This window comes from Macrobrachium rosenbergii, chromosome 59 (assembly GCF_040412425.1).
Source record: "Macrobrachium rosenbergii isolate ZJJX-2024 chromosome 59, ASM4041242v1, whole genome shotgun sequence".
NCBI classification, from domain to species: Eukaryota; Metazoa; Arthropoda; class Malacostraca; order Decapoda; family Palaemonidae; genus Macrobrachium; species Macrobrachium rosenbergii.
Genome location: NC_089799.1, coordinates 8,601,451 through 8,616,450, shown reverse-complemented (window position 1 = coordinate 8,616,450; position 15,000 = coordinate 8,601,451). Strand labels below are relative to the sequence as shown.

General features: G+C 37.8%; 1 protein-coding gene across 1 annotated transcript in view; it reads left to right on the top strand.

Moving 5' to 3' along the window:
- The window catches only part of clu (clustered mitochondria protein homolog), a 40,880-nt gene that overhangs the window by 628 nt on the left and 25,252 nt on the right, over positions 1-15,000 (top strand).

Below are 15,000 nucleotides of genomic sequence, written 5' to 3'. Positions count from 1 at the left end.
TTAGCTGGCCAGCGACCAACATGGACGGGCTTTAAAGCCGACACAAGCACCAGACTTAACTTCGTCATTTGCCGTGTTACGTATAAATGGTGTGCATTATTGATTTGATAGTAAATAGTGTTAGGTGTTTGCAGTGTATCCCTGTATCTCTTCGTTATATGCCAAAAGTTAGCTCTAGACTAATCTAGTTTAGGCTTGTACCTCGAGGATTGTTTGAAGTGGAATTTCCTTGACGTAAAACCTCAGTTTTTTAAGGAAATTGTTTAACCGTTTGATTCTTGAATGTCATTCAGCAAACCTTGCGATGCAGATTGTATTTTTTGACGTTATTCATTGTTGCCGAATTGAGCTTTTGAAGTCGACTCTCTCTCTCTCTCTCTCTCTCTCTCTCTCTCTCTCTCTCTCTCTCTCTCGTGTAGATATTTCCTTGACAAAGTTGACACTTACAGTGGTTGATGCTTAAACTGTCAAGCAACTGTAGCGTAGTTAAATAAGTTTTACAATTTTTGCCGTTTGATAACGAGTTTTAACATAGTTTTCGTCCAATTTCAAGTTGTGTGTCGTTGATTATAATATAGGGCTTTTCGCAGGATTACTACCTTAATTTCTAAAACTTGTCATGTAAAACAGCTTCACAGATGGTAAAAACATGTCGTAAGCATCGTTCACAATGTGGCTTGCTGCTTATACTCTTTCATTTGAGTGACAATTTCTTTTAGTGCCAGTGACATTTTCTCAGAACTGGATTCAGTCACCGTTTTCTTACCCTCCTTGTTTATTTGTGTTTTTGGCATAATTATTTTAACAAAAACATAAGAGACGGATTATTTGTTTTTCTTGAATGTTTTTTTTTTTTTTAATGTTGATGCGTCGTTTTTACCGACCTTTAAAAAAAAATCTTGGGTATTCTGTACGACAATTTTTTTTCACTCGAATATTATGTACCAATATTACGTTATTTGCTTCAGTGTAGTTTACGAAAAGGCTGGAGTCGTTCTTTGCGTTTTTAAAATTTTTCTATGAACAGGATTATCTGTTTATCATTATATATATATATATATATATATATATATATATATATATATATATATATATATATTATCGTTTATGCCAAAAATTCCCGCAGAACTGTGAAGTAAAAGAACCCAGTTAGCCATATCCATTCGCATTGTCTTCATAAACAGCAATAAACCGAGTAATTCCATGGTAGGTTATCATGGAGTATGCACTTTTGCTTGTTTTGCTGCATGAAGTTTTAGCTTTTTATGTGGTAGCGCCTTTTATCCTAATGCTGGTTTTACGTGATTGGATCTTATGTGGAATGTTGGAAGTTTTTTTTTTTTTTTTTTTTTGTAGACGGCAAACTATGCCCTGTATCTATATGGTAAAGGAATCTGGCTTTTCTCCTCAATGATCAGTGTCAAAGTAACAGCCATACGCTGTGAACTATAAGCATCAAATACTGTATATTTCTACTGCATGGCACATAGAACAAGATTGAAAGGACTTGAGTTCCACAGAGTATTATTTAAATGAGTTAAAAGCCATAACCACTGACTGCATTTAAGCAGACTATACGAAATTAAGATATCTTAGGCCTAATTTCTAGATGGTACGCTACGCAACGTTTCGAGGGTCAGGAGTTGCCTCTCATATTTTTTTCTCCCGTTCAGTTAGGACTAATGGCAGGAAGACCATTCCTCAACTTGTTAAACAATAAAACTGATGGATGCCTTTGAAACGCTGGGCATTATGACAACGTGAAATTCGCATAAGTTGCATCATCAAGTAGTACATGCATTGCAAAGCGAGTTGCACGCACTGTGATTGCCAGTGAAACTTTCCTGTTGAAGCTTGTGGCAGATTGCCGAACAGGATTCTAGTGTGGCAGTGGTTGAGATCATAATTACTTATGCTAGACAAGAATTGCCACTTAGGCAGTTTTCTTAGAAGTGTTGTAAGAATTTCATTTTAAATTCGAAGGTTTACACCAAGGATTGTCAGATATTCGGCCAAGATGACAACTCTTTAGTTAGGGTAGCAGGAACTTAATTTTTGTTTTGTTTTGGGGGAAATAACAGCAGTTAGAATGACATCATCTGCATGTTGCGCTACCTTGCTTTTATAGCAAGTGATTTTCATATAAATGAAAACTAAAGACAACTAAGGTCCTCGAGCAACTACCCTTGTGAACGCCAGGCAAGGTAAAGTTTTGTTTTCGTACGAAATCATCATAACGAATGTAGCTCAACTCATATTAAACTGACTCTGTTGTACTTTTGAAAATATAAACATAGATAGCTGGGTTTTAGAGATATGTTTATCTTCCAAGTTGGCCCTCCCTTCTTACAAGGAGAAACTTAGGGCGAGGTCTGGAACCAGGCCCTGCCATCCTAAATTTTACCCATGCCAGGTTTACAAGGGGTTACTGGAGTCACCCTTTCCCCGCCCACTTACGTGAACAGGAAACATTTTCAGCAAGCACATCAACACCAGTCATGTTCTCCAGGCATACCTCAAGTTTTATTTAAAAAAAAAAAAAAAAAACTTTACAGCTCTTCAGTTGCCCTGTTGACGAAGGAATAAAAGGTGACACCACCCAACTAAGCACGTGGGTGGATTTCCTCAGCTACCTTGTTACCGAGCTTCAACCACCTATTAGGTCATGCCCTTGGCCTATTATTAGGTGATTTATTTTAATGAAAATCCGACGAATGTATTTAAGAAACCTTTGTTCCTGATACATCTCCGTTTCTTAATTGTTAGTTTATTAGCAAGAACGTTGAAAACTTCCTACATTCCTTCAGAGAATGTTGGTACTATTGCAATTGACGTCATGTGCACTTCGAAATAAAAGTGGTAAAAAAAAAAGTATCTCCGTTTGTGAAATCATCCACTGTTCGTGTTATACCAACATTAGATGCTTAATATATTGGCAGGGAAAACGTGTCATACCTTGTGACCTTCGCATAGTCTTTGTTCATTCCAGTTCATTTGAAGTTTGTATACAAGGAATTTGATATATACAGTACTACACTTGTTTTCTCTGCAAGTAGTATAGCACGGTCCTGGTCGTTTCGGCCGTAAGTCACTTTAGGCCGTAACATGCAAAACAATGTAAGACGTTATGTTTATGGTATTAACCATTATTATTTCATGTTTTACGTACATCCCCAAGGGGCTGGTACTAAACACGGCGCCCATTTTGCACGTAAACGTGCTTACGGCCTAAATGACTTACGGTCTAAACGACCCGAATGCGTATAGCAGACGTATTGACAGATTTAACGATACATGTTCCTTTTGTTATTAGTAATTTATCAATTTTTGGCACGAGAATGGTTTTCAGATTACGGCTTGTAATCAAACAACGGTTAAGTATGGCAGTTGACCTCATCGGTGCCAGTTCTTGGCCTTTGGCCTAAATTCTATGTTCAATTCAATTCAGTGTAACAAAACCTCAAGTCATGTTCTTAGCTACGGTTGATTAAACCGATTTAAGTTTGTGGGACTGTTTTTTATCGTGAAAAATATAGGCTGACAACTATATTTCTACCGTGAATTATTATAGGCTGACAGCGAAAGTGAGTTATGTATACGGATAAAAGAAACGTTTATATACTTGTTCCTCGGGAGAGACAGCCTCTTCTGTAACATAGGATTTGTAATTTTGGTCACTTGGTTAGGCTTGGAACTTCGAGTAAAAATTTTGCTCTGTTGTGTTTCTGCTAAATGGCAAATTCAGTTAGTTACCAGTTTATGGAGATTGCTTGACCTTGTCTGTCTCGTGCTTTTTTCTGTCACTAAAACTCCAAGGGCATTTTATAAACAAGTATTAACGAGAAAAATTTGATTCACTGTATAGGAGTTACAGTGTTTACCTTTATTGCAGCTATGTAGTTAAAAGCGTCGAATATTGGATGCGTTTCAAATTCTCCTGGCCGAAGCAGCAGCGGCCTATGGGTGGCTCTTTTATGTTATTCATTGATTAAGTTGCCAAGAGTCGTTCTAGAACATGGCATCCTTGGGCTGGCTGATGCAAGATGTGAAGGGGAACTTGGGTTTGTAAATCAGCGTATCTAATTGTTATTTATGTCATGCTCAGACTTTTTTTGTAATAAGACAGATTAACACTTTCATTAATTATATTTCCGTGTAAAGTTTGTGGGCTATATATTTCCTTATGTATCGTCTTTGTCTTTGTCTATTAGTCATAGTCTACATGTTCTCAGGATGACAGTAGACATTTGTTTTTCTCCCTCTAGGCCTAATCAGTAATTTTTTAAAGGTCGGATAACGGTTCTTTTAATTTCATTGGTTTTTCGTTCGAACATCACTCATTAATATTTGAAGGACCATTGTTCGTTCGAACATCACTCATTAATATTTGAAGGACCATTGTTCCTATTTTTTGATGTTTTAACAAGCCGCAATGAAAAATTTTAATGGGACACCCATGATGCAATAAATTAATAATCCGATTTATTATCCTCATTGGCAGCTTATAGTCTGAACCCAGGCAAGGCTGAATAGGCAACGATTAGTTAACAGACGTGCCAAGTTGCCAACAATAGGTTTGATTATGTTGGCTCTCATAGTATTAACTCATTTCCTGTTATAAGGGTATTTATAGCCTTTTATTTTGCTCGGTATTCGTTTGCAAGAGCAGGAAGTCGATTTATTTTGGAATCCTTTTGGGTATAGCAGGGCATACACGAGAACTGGCGTCATGCCAGCGTTTGGCGACTTTGAAAATTGCCCTAAGGTATTCGAGTGGGTAGAATATTTTGGGATCAGTCTGTTGATTATAAAAAAGGGAAGGCGGGGTGGGGGGCGGTCGTTAAGTTGTCAGAATGGTCATAAAAGCACGTGCTACTACTGCGACTACTCTCGATTATTTGTTTATATAAGCAGGTGCGTAAGTTGCTGCCTCGGTAATGTAACGACGAGACGCTTGGCCCAGACCGGCCCGTACATTTGTAGCTGGCTTGTGAAGTGGATGCAGGTTACGTAACTAGACAGACAAGAGAGTGTGGATCTGTACAAATGCCGGGAACCGATTCAGACTACTACTCATTATATATTCCTATCTCAAAGAAACGTTTATAGAGTAGAAACGTTTCAGTTCGACACTGAGTAATTGTTTTACGTCTTACCTATGCTATTAGGTAAGATCTATGGCCCATGGAAGCGATCCAGCGTCAGGTGGAAACTGCCAGGCTGCCGGCTTGCAATTTTATTCGTCTAATCTTTTACAAGACGGTCGTTGGTGCTCGATCAAGCTCGGTCACTATGAATATGTCGTAAAAAAAACTCCCATTTTTTTGTTACTTACAACCTTGTAATAAAAACCGGGTTAAATTAATTCATGGAAAAAGAGGAAGGCAATGGTGAAAGTAGGCCTAAGGGAGATTACCAAGCCGACACCGCTTTATCAAAGGGACAGATAATTATCAATGTATTTAAAGCAATATATAAATGAAGCTGCAGAGTATTGGGGACAGATAATTATCAAAGTATTTAAAGCATATATAAATGAAGCTGCAGAGTAGTGGTAAGTCTTACTCTGAGCCTCTCGGAGACGGACCGGTATACAATACTCCATTGCGAGTGGATGGACGTAGATGGCACAGACAGCTTTTTATGTCTGGTTGACTGGAGTGATTTGGATTCGGCAGCATGCCTCCTACACGCCGCGCCGTTCGCTCGTTGATCAATGTTATTTTCTAAGTGCCAGTCATTCCCATCCCTTTTCTTCTTCTTCTGAGACTGGTGGTTGAGAGCTGCGGTCTAGATGGGTAATTTGCAACTGTTGCTTGCTTATGTTGCTTGTTCTGGCCGGATTTTGGGAGAATGCAGACCAGTACTGCTCAGTTGTGGAGTAATTGAAGAGAGAGAGAGAGAGAGAGAGAGAGAGAGAGAGAGAGAGAGAGAGAGAGAGAGAGAGAGAGATAGGGTGGTGGCGGGTGAAGAAGCGAGTTGAATAGACTGGATAAATTTTACTTATTGACCATTTTATTTTTTTATATATTCATAAATGTAACAGTACTGCATTATTTGAATAGGCATGTGCGTTTACTTGTCAAAACATCAGTTTAGCTGCAAATCAAGCGAAATTTGTGAGGAAAAACTACATGGCAGGTACACATAAAAAATGTATAGGAATATATTTGGTTACATACATTAATAATTCCCCTGCCATTTTATAGTAAAATACGCTTGGAAAAGTTGATAACATACTGGATCTTTGTATGTGTAGGATGACGTACAAACGTTGGATATACTGTTGATTGTTATATGGTTATAGACGTCAATATCGGAATCGTTACAGAGAAACCTGGGTGTCGTGTTTAGATGTCGTCATTTTGTGACATTGATTTTTCATGTATATATATATATATATATATATATATATATATAGTGAGTGAATTATTTATTTACGTCGTTTTTTGGAATTCATTGCATTCATTCTTTAACCAGGCACATAAAAGGAAAAGTCGCACATGTATTTATGCACTGATTGATGAGTTGTTTAAGTCATCAGTTGACAACAAAATTGTCAAGATTTTTCGAAGTATTATAAGCAGGAAACGAGTTCAGCCGAGTCCTATGAGAGAATTCTGTTGCGTCGTTAATCTGGTGACCTTGAAGCAAGGCCCTCGTGCATAGTGGTGGCCACTGCAAAGGTATCGAATGCTGTCGATTCCTGTACAAAACTTTCCAGTTTTTTTATTAGGTCTAAGATTAGTCATGTGGGTGTTTATATCTGCACCTTTGTGTGGTATTTGACATTTATATTTAAAATGTCAGGTTTTTCTTTCGTCTTTCTGTATCTGAGTATTGTGTGCAGTACAGTATATTCAATAATGGCTGAGTTGTATGGGAGGTAGACACAGCAGGAGAAGAGGACTCTGGGACCACCCTTACCTGTTTGCGGTCAACGTAATCTCAGTCTCACTCGCCGGTTAGGTGGATGGCTGGCTGGCGGTATGAGCAGAAGACTAATGAATTCTACGGTGGCCGATCTGTTGAAGTCTTATAACTGACTACACAGCACACCCTCGTGTGCTGTTGAATGGAGAGGAAAAAATTAGCTTTGTTTCGTGTTTTTCTTTGTAATCACACTCCCCAGTTGCTAATGATTGGGAAAAAACTTTTCATACTTCTATGTGCTACTGATTGGGTAAAAACTTTTGTTTTTTATAAGCAATCTCACTCCCATGTGCTACTGATTTGAAAAGGCTTTGTTTTTGTGTTTTTATAAGTAATTTATGTGATAACGCTTTATCGGATACATTTTTGTAGGTATTTAAAAACTGTCTTTGCCGGTTTTTGTAAGTGATTTTGTAAAGAAAAAAGTGTCTTATCAGATGGAGTTGCGTCCCGGGTAGAAAGTATTTTTTTAGACAAAGTAGGTAATTTGTTATATAACTTTTTCTGTGTGATAAGAATCATTTATAAAAAAAACTCGTGGTTGACAACGAATTCGAGGAGAAGGCTACCATCTCAGAATTATCTTTCACGGATACCGACCGACCACCTCGTTTAGAGTGCCAGGGGGTTAGGGGACGGTAAGCCTAACATTATCGATTCCGAAAGCCATCCCATGTTGTAGGGGCTCTTGAGAAGTGTAGACTCTCTCTCTCTCTCTCTCTCTCTCTCTCTCTCTCTCTTACGTGTTAATATGCTGATCGCATGACGGCTTCAGTCTTTGGTCTATGAGCTGTATTCTCTTCCTATACACGCGTTTGAATTCTTCTTTGGTTAGATTGGCATTAGGCCTAAACGTTTTATTTTAAGTTTACGGTTCTCTTGAGAGAGAAAGAGAGTAAAAAATATTATTTATCTGTCCTAGGAATGTCGGCAAGTAATTCTTTATACCTTGGCCCGCAACACGAATCTTAGCGGAAATGTTATAAACCGACGAAGGGGACCTGGTGTTTTCGAGTGGCGCACAGATGTGACGAATCTGTTTTCGTTCCTCGTGGGTAGCATTTGAGTGGTTCTCTCTCTCTCTCTCTCTCTCTCTCTCTCTCTCTCTCTCTCTCTCTCTCTCTCTCTCTCTCAACGTAAGACCCCATGCCTTAGTACCACGTGGTTCCTCTTCGGACCGAGATAAGGAAGGTATCAGATCTTGGTGTGCTTGCTTTCCGTACCTGAGGTAACTACATGACCCCGAGTGTTAGTGCTCTCTCTCTCTCTCTCTCTCTCTCTCTCTCTCTCTCTCTCTCAACATGTTTTATAGTATGCTGCGTACACATCCATATCGGCAAATATGTGGTTTGTTTCTTTTCAAATTTATATGGAACACTAGGCCTACTTTAATCTGCGCTAGCTTTTTATGAGTTATTTTCTTCTCGACTCAGAAATAGTGAACAATATGAGAAATATATACATTATTATCTCTGAGGTGTCATTAAAAACAGGTGTTTTATAGTTCCTCTTTTAACATAATTTCGAAAAATGTGTGGATGTAGAAATTGTCACTTTCCTTCTGGAGATATGTGAAGTAATGTCTTCTGGGAAGCGCATATAAAAATAATTCTTGTTGCTGGGCATGCTGTATGTTTGCAATGTCTCCCCTTATTCGTGGTTATTTTTGTCTTGAACTGCGACCCTATAGAATATTCTTTCCTTTTTGTAAAAGATATTTATTAATATTTATTTTTAAATGTTTGTGAGTGTATCGGCTTATTTGATGGCTTAGGCATACAGGCAACCATCGAAAGCAGTCACTCGGACAGCTGAGTATGGGAACAAGTTTCGGTTGCGATAACCAGTATAAACTAGTCAACAGCTCATCTTTAGATTAGGCTGTTTTGAGAGAGAGAGAGGAGGCCGTCATTGTTGATGCACATGATTACTTGAATTCATTGGTCTTTTTTTCTGCTACCAGCACAAGTTTCAGCGGATTTTAAAGTAATATTTATGTTGTCTTAATAAAAGGTGTTTGAGCGGAGGCATATTACTAATAAAAAAAATAGTGTTTGTAATGAATGTGTAAGCCAGTCTTAACAACCATTGCTGCATAAATTCTGCCTTAAAACTCACTTCTTATATCGTGTCTGTTTATGTGTACACTGAGTTGTATGTTTGTACGTTTGTTGGTATATATAGTCTGTATGCGGAGCAAATTCTTAGGAAACGGAAATGTCTTGTTTGCACCAGCATGAGGAATTAAGGTACTCTGCCCCCCTTAGATTTTGCCAGTTCATCCTGAGTCGCCATTGTTGCCTATATAGTAACTCTCTCTCTCTCTCTCTCTCTCTCTCTCTCTCTCTCTCTCTCTCTCTCTCTCTCTCTCAAAAGCACTTGAAACTCACTCTCTCAGTTTATTCCAGATGATCATGCTCCACACAGCAGATTCCCGTAGGGGGTAGTGCCGTCAGTGCACCTCTGTAGGCATTACTTAAGGTTCTTTGCAACGTGCCTTCGGCCCCTAGCTGCCACCCCCTCTCGTTCCTTTTCGTGTACGTCCTTTCATATTCTCTTTCTTCCATCTTACTTTCCACCCTCTTCTAACAGTTGATTCATAGTGCAGCTGCGAGGTTTTCCTCCTGTTACACCTTTCAAACCTTCTGATTCTCAATTTCCGTTTCAGCGCAGAATGAGCGCCTAGGTCCCAGTGCTTGGCCTTTGGCCCAAGTTTTGTATTCAGTTCAATTCAATCCACATAATATTTGTGACTCATCAGACCTTCAGCCTAATGTACGCAGGTGTAAAATCTTCATTAATTAGCTGATTGCATGTCTAAGAAATCCATTGAAAGGGTAAATGTGAGTCATTTTTTATTAACTGTTTGAATACATCATCAAAAATATTATTTTATATTGCAGCTTCGTCATAAAACAGTCCAAGTTTATAGTTTTTTTCAAGTAAACTGTTTTGGTCGCTTGGCTGTGTAACTACAGAACTTCCCAGTTAGTCTTAGTAGTAATACTATAAGCTTAGTATGTCGCACTTTATTCAGAAACCTCATGGCGTTATGCACTGCAAGCTTAGTGAATATAAAAAAAGACCACTTAAAAAGTTAATTGTAACCATTAGATTTATCATTTTGCGCTGTGTAGTATCGTAAGAAATATTCAGCACTTCTTTTTAGGGTGTTCCATATAGTCGTTTGACATGCATGCCTGCAAGCGTTTTGTAACAGAAGGCGCCATCCACCTTACAAGTCTGAGGCACAAGGTTATTGACTTCTGCAAGGCATTGTCTGCAGTTGTATGCGAACAGTTTTTTTTATCTACTTTTGAAGCCATATTGAAGACACTCCTTTTCACGCAGCTAGGCCTATTGTTCCTACTATTAGGTTAACCTCACCGTGAGGGCTAATGATTTTTTTTTTAACCAGTTATCTCCATTCTTCTCGGGCTTAGGCCTCTTGATTTTTTTATCTAGTGTACCGAGTTCATAGGATTTGGTATGATCAGTTGCATATATGTCAAACCTCTGAATTGAGATTTTATACTGGACAGCGCCTTTACGAAGATACAATATAGTGGTCAATAATAGTCCCTGTTTAACGCTATTATTGTGGCAGTCCACAAAGTCAGAAGCTCAGCATTAAGAGAGCTTAGAAAGGGAAATATGTAACATCCGTAGGAAGATTTAGCGCCAAGACGATGAGTTCAACGTATTGATTATGTAATTGCACTGGGTACCTTTTTAAGTGACGTCATCTTGTATTGTTTCTCTATTGTTATTCTTTTATGTTGCTAACGTAAAACGCCCATTTTTTTACACGAGAACACACAAGTAGATTTTACTGGGAATGGTCTTGTTCGGTAGCGACCTCTGAAATGACGGGTGGCTTAAGCCAGAACCTTATTGACGTCACGAAAGTAGTGACGTCACAACGCGTTTACAACTGCGGTCTAATTTCCATTTCGACTTTATTTCCCCATAGATGTCATTTATTTTCTGTGTGGCTTCACCACTCGAGAGTGACAGGTCACTTTTGGTTTTCAAGAGCATTTGGTATTGGCCTAGTTTAAGTACGTTTTGCTTATTAGCGTATCTCTTGCTTTCTCTAAACTTAAAAAAAAAATTCTTCATTACCTTTTATTATCGCTATTTACCGGAGAGAATGAAAATGATTAAAGTTATCTTTTGTATAAAAATGTTAGTTATCAGTGACAGGCTAAAAGGGTTCTTCCATATTCATGGGAAGATGAACACAGTATTTGTTATATTTTACTCTGAGGTCCACTACACAGTTCCTTTACGCCTGTATTCTAATAGAGGTTTAGTCTGTCGTCTATCAGTTGTATATTTGGCCTTCATTTCTCAGGGATCCTCCTGGGTACCTTTGGGATGTGTCATTGTTCTTGGCATCAACAATAAGTTTAGGGTTCGGACACTAATATCAGTAAACTTTACTTCCTGTTTGTGTCAAGTAGGTCTAGGATGGCCACCTTCCTCATTTCCAAAGCGCAGACTTGTAGATTTCCTTAATATCCTACGCCTCACCTGAAAGGATTTATCTTAAAGCACTTTGAAAGGTTTTGCTTAGCACTAAACTCTGGTCACTCCGTTTATTATTATTATTTTTTTTTTTTTTTTTGTACGATAGACTTGACAAAAAAAAAAATTGTCTCCTGCTGTTGGTCTAATCGGAATAACGTCATGGAGAGATAGATCTTCTCATTAGTTTTCCATGAAATGTGTTTTTTCAGGTTTTATGTTCCTTAAACAGATTAGACTGCACAGATTAGAAAGGGCCAGCAGGTGCTATTATTAGCGGAGAATAAAGTTAAGCCAAGACTTAATTGACTAGGCCTAACCTTACTCTTGTCGTTTCTATACCGCGAGCCATTATTTATTTATTTATTTTTTTTATTATAAAAATACAATTACATTTCAATAATTTACATTGAGTAATTCTCGTAATACAAAAATATAAATATAAACTTAGACAACATTTTGCTACAAAATAATGCAAATCAAAATCAAAACTTATAATTTAAAGATTCTTTGGCTACATACTTGGAAATATTGCTTGTATATCTACATTTAATATACATCCTTTGTGATTCTAGTTTATTTTTCAAAAAATCAATTATATTTTGGCAGCTATTGTTGTGTTTGCAACACATCCACAGACAGTACAAATAGCTGGTGATCAATAAAATGGCTGTGTTTTTATCAACGTTTGATTTCCCTACAATATCATAGAATAATAGTTTTAATAAACTATATATAATTATTTAGTTTACAGCATTTCCTTAAATGGAATTAAACCAACTTACTATATTTTTCTTTTCTCTACAGAAGTTAAAAATATGCATTTTATACTCTGTTTCCCCACATTGGTCACATTTTGAGTCCTCTCTTAACTTCAACATATGGACCTTTGTTTTGTTGCTAGTGACTCATGAATATACCTAAACACAAATTCCCTTAAAACTGTTTTTCGTGATCTTAAATATTTGAGAATATTTGGTATTACTGTACCTCCGACTCCAAGGCTCCTTTTCCCAGCTGTTCATGAACATCAAATAGTTCAGGAAATGGATGCTTTCGTGATGGGAAATTCCAACAGCGCTGTCGCCTACAACACAAAGTAGTTATATCGGTTTATTTATTAAAATTCATTATACTAGATAGATTTTAAAACAGTCTAACGGTTACAGAAATTCTCTCTCTCTCTTCTCTCTCTCTCTCTCTCTCTCTCTCTCTCTCTCTCTCTCTCTCTCTCTCTCGTTCTTGCCATCAGTGCTTGCATATTCTGCTTCATCACTTGTCGTATGTGCTGACAAGCAATTTAATTTTATTTTCTTTCCTATTCTGTGGTTTTGGTCCCTGGCTTCGAAGATAGATAAATCTGTAAATTATGATGGTAGTATTACCATATTTCAAAGACAGGTGAATACTGTTATGTTTCGCCTGTGTCTTGAAAGTAATCTTTGCATCGTAAACAAAAGCGTTGAAATTCATCTTTAATATTTTTGTAATCTGTGTCCATCGCCTCTTGGGAGAGCTGTTTCTCTCTCAGAAACTTCTCTCTTAACAACTACAACTATTTTAGGCACGGGGGATACAGATCTTGTCCAAATCTTTGGCTCCTGTCTTTATTTTTATCATGTCATATTGGTCTACAAGGTAGGTGCCCATCTCTCTCCTGGCTGCTTCCTGCAAAAGTGTCTTATAATGTTAGTAAATTATCATCATATATGAAACTTGAATAATGGTTGTTTTATCCCCTCTTTAACCACTTATGTAAAACACGTGGTCCCCCCCCCCCTTTTCATCCCTTTTTCTACTACCCTCATCCTGCTTCCCCCTCCATACATTCCCAATGAGCAGTCAGCCGTTCCTGCTGTGGAGTTTGTCTAAAAATATTATTTTCGCTTGCACTTCAGATGTCATAACTCCCTTGTGGTCCGTACGAAGCTTGTAGGCTCTCTCTCTCTCTCTCTCTCTCTCTCTCTCTCTCTCTCTCTCTCTCTCTCTCTCTCTCTCTCTGCTTGTGTGTGTTTGTGTCACTGGTACGTCTCAACAAGATAGTCACTATCTAATCGTCTGAATTCGGCAGTCTAAGTCGAGATCCATCACCCATTGTGAGAGGGAGATCAAAGTTCGCAAACTGTCAGACCAACCTGTAAACAAGAAACTTTTAGCCGTAATGACTTTTAAAAGGTTTTACACAAAATTGACACGTCATGGTGACAATACGGGCTGGCAAGATTATGATAATTTATGTCTCATCAGAATTTTACGGGATCTTGGTTTGTCTTAGGACTAAATTTGGATGAAATGAAAACGTGAAAACTAAACCTGGAGTTTTTGTGTAAACGATTGAATGATAGCTTCTGTTGTCGTAATACTTGCGTTTGTTGCAGTGTATTTTTAGACAATTACTGATAGAATTTATCTTTTATTAGCGTATAAATATTGTCACATCATCATCTTTGGCTGGGCACCCATCATCATAAATAAAATGCATTGTCCATTCAGGAGGGCGGTGAAAGATTTATTTATTTTTAAGTAGGAGACAATGGGAAGCCACAGTTAGAACAGGTCATTAAATTTAGGTAGAGATACGATTGTGACATTTAGGGAAGAGGGATTGCTCAGCCGAGGCTGAGATTTGTGGTCTCAGAACGTTCTTGACGTTCTTGTTTTTGCAGGTAATAGAAATATGGGACAATCATTTGTCACTGATTGTAAAGTCATTGTGGAATGGAGTGAAAAATGGTTTTGATTTATTGAGCGAAGATTAATAATAGTTTTTCCACTTTTCACTATTTTTGCACTTGCCATTTTTATACTTTTCAGGTATTAAGCCCTGAATAGCCCATTTAGGCCTATATTGAAAATCGTTAAACCTTGGTAATAATCTAGACCCGAAAGGAGTTACTGGAATTTAAGGTCACTTGAAGAATTTCAATTTTAAAAGCATATATTAAGCTATTTACAACAGGGAAAGCCATAAGTTTACTAAATCTGGCAAAACTATCTAGATCTTAAAATATGTAAATAAAATCGATATAACTATAAATAAAAACAATATAAAATTTTAGGCCTATAGATTCTGGTTCGAATTGATCCATTGGGTGAAAATTATACCCGAACATAAACAGACGGTTTTAAGAAGAGATTTAAACCAAAAAAATGTGGTCATCGTGTCCAGAGAACGTGAAGGACACTCTTCCCATTACACCTGAAGTTATGCATGAGCACAAGAGGAAGGCTGCAGATGAGGAAATTGATGAAGGAGGGAAATGCACCTCGAATGCTGTTATTCTTGGCTCGAGATGAGTTGAGTTGGGACTGGAACCTTTGAAGAATGAAGAACACAGATTAGGAGTACCGGGTAGGCCTAATTTAAGATTGACGAGACAGACTCGAAGTAGATAAGACTGATGTTGTGATGGATTAAGAGGCTTTGCTTTAGAGCGTATAGGTCTATGCCAGTTGTGATGGCTGAGTAGGTCATTCCAGTAAAGTGACTTGAAACTCGTGAGCGAATGCCTAATAATAAGGTAAATTCAATTTATT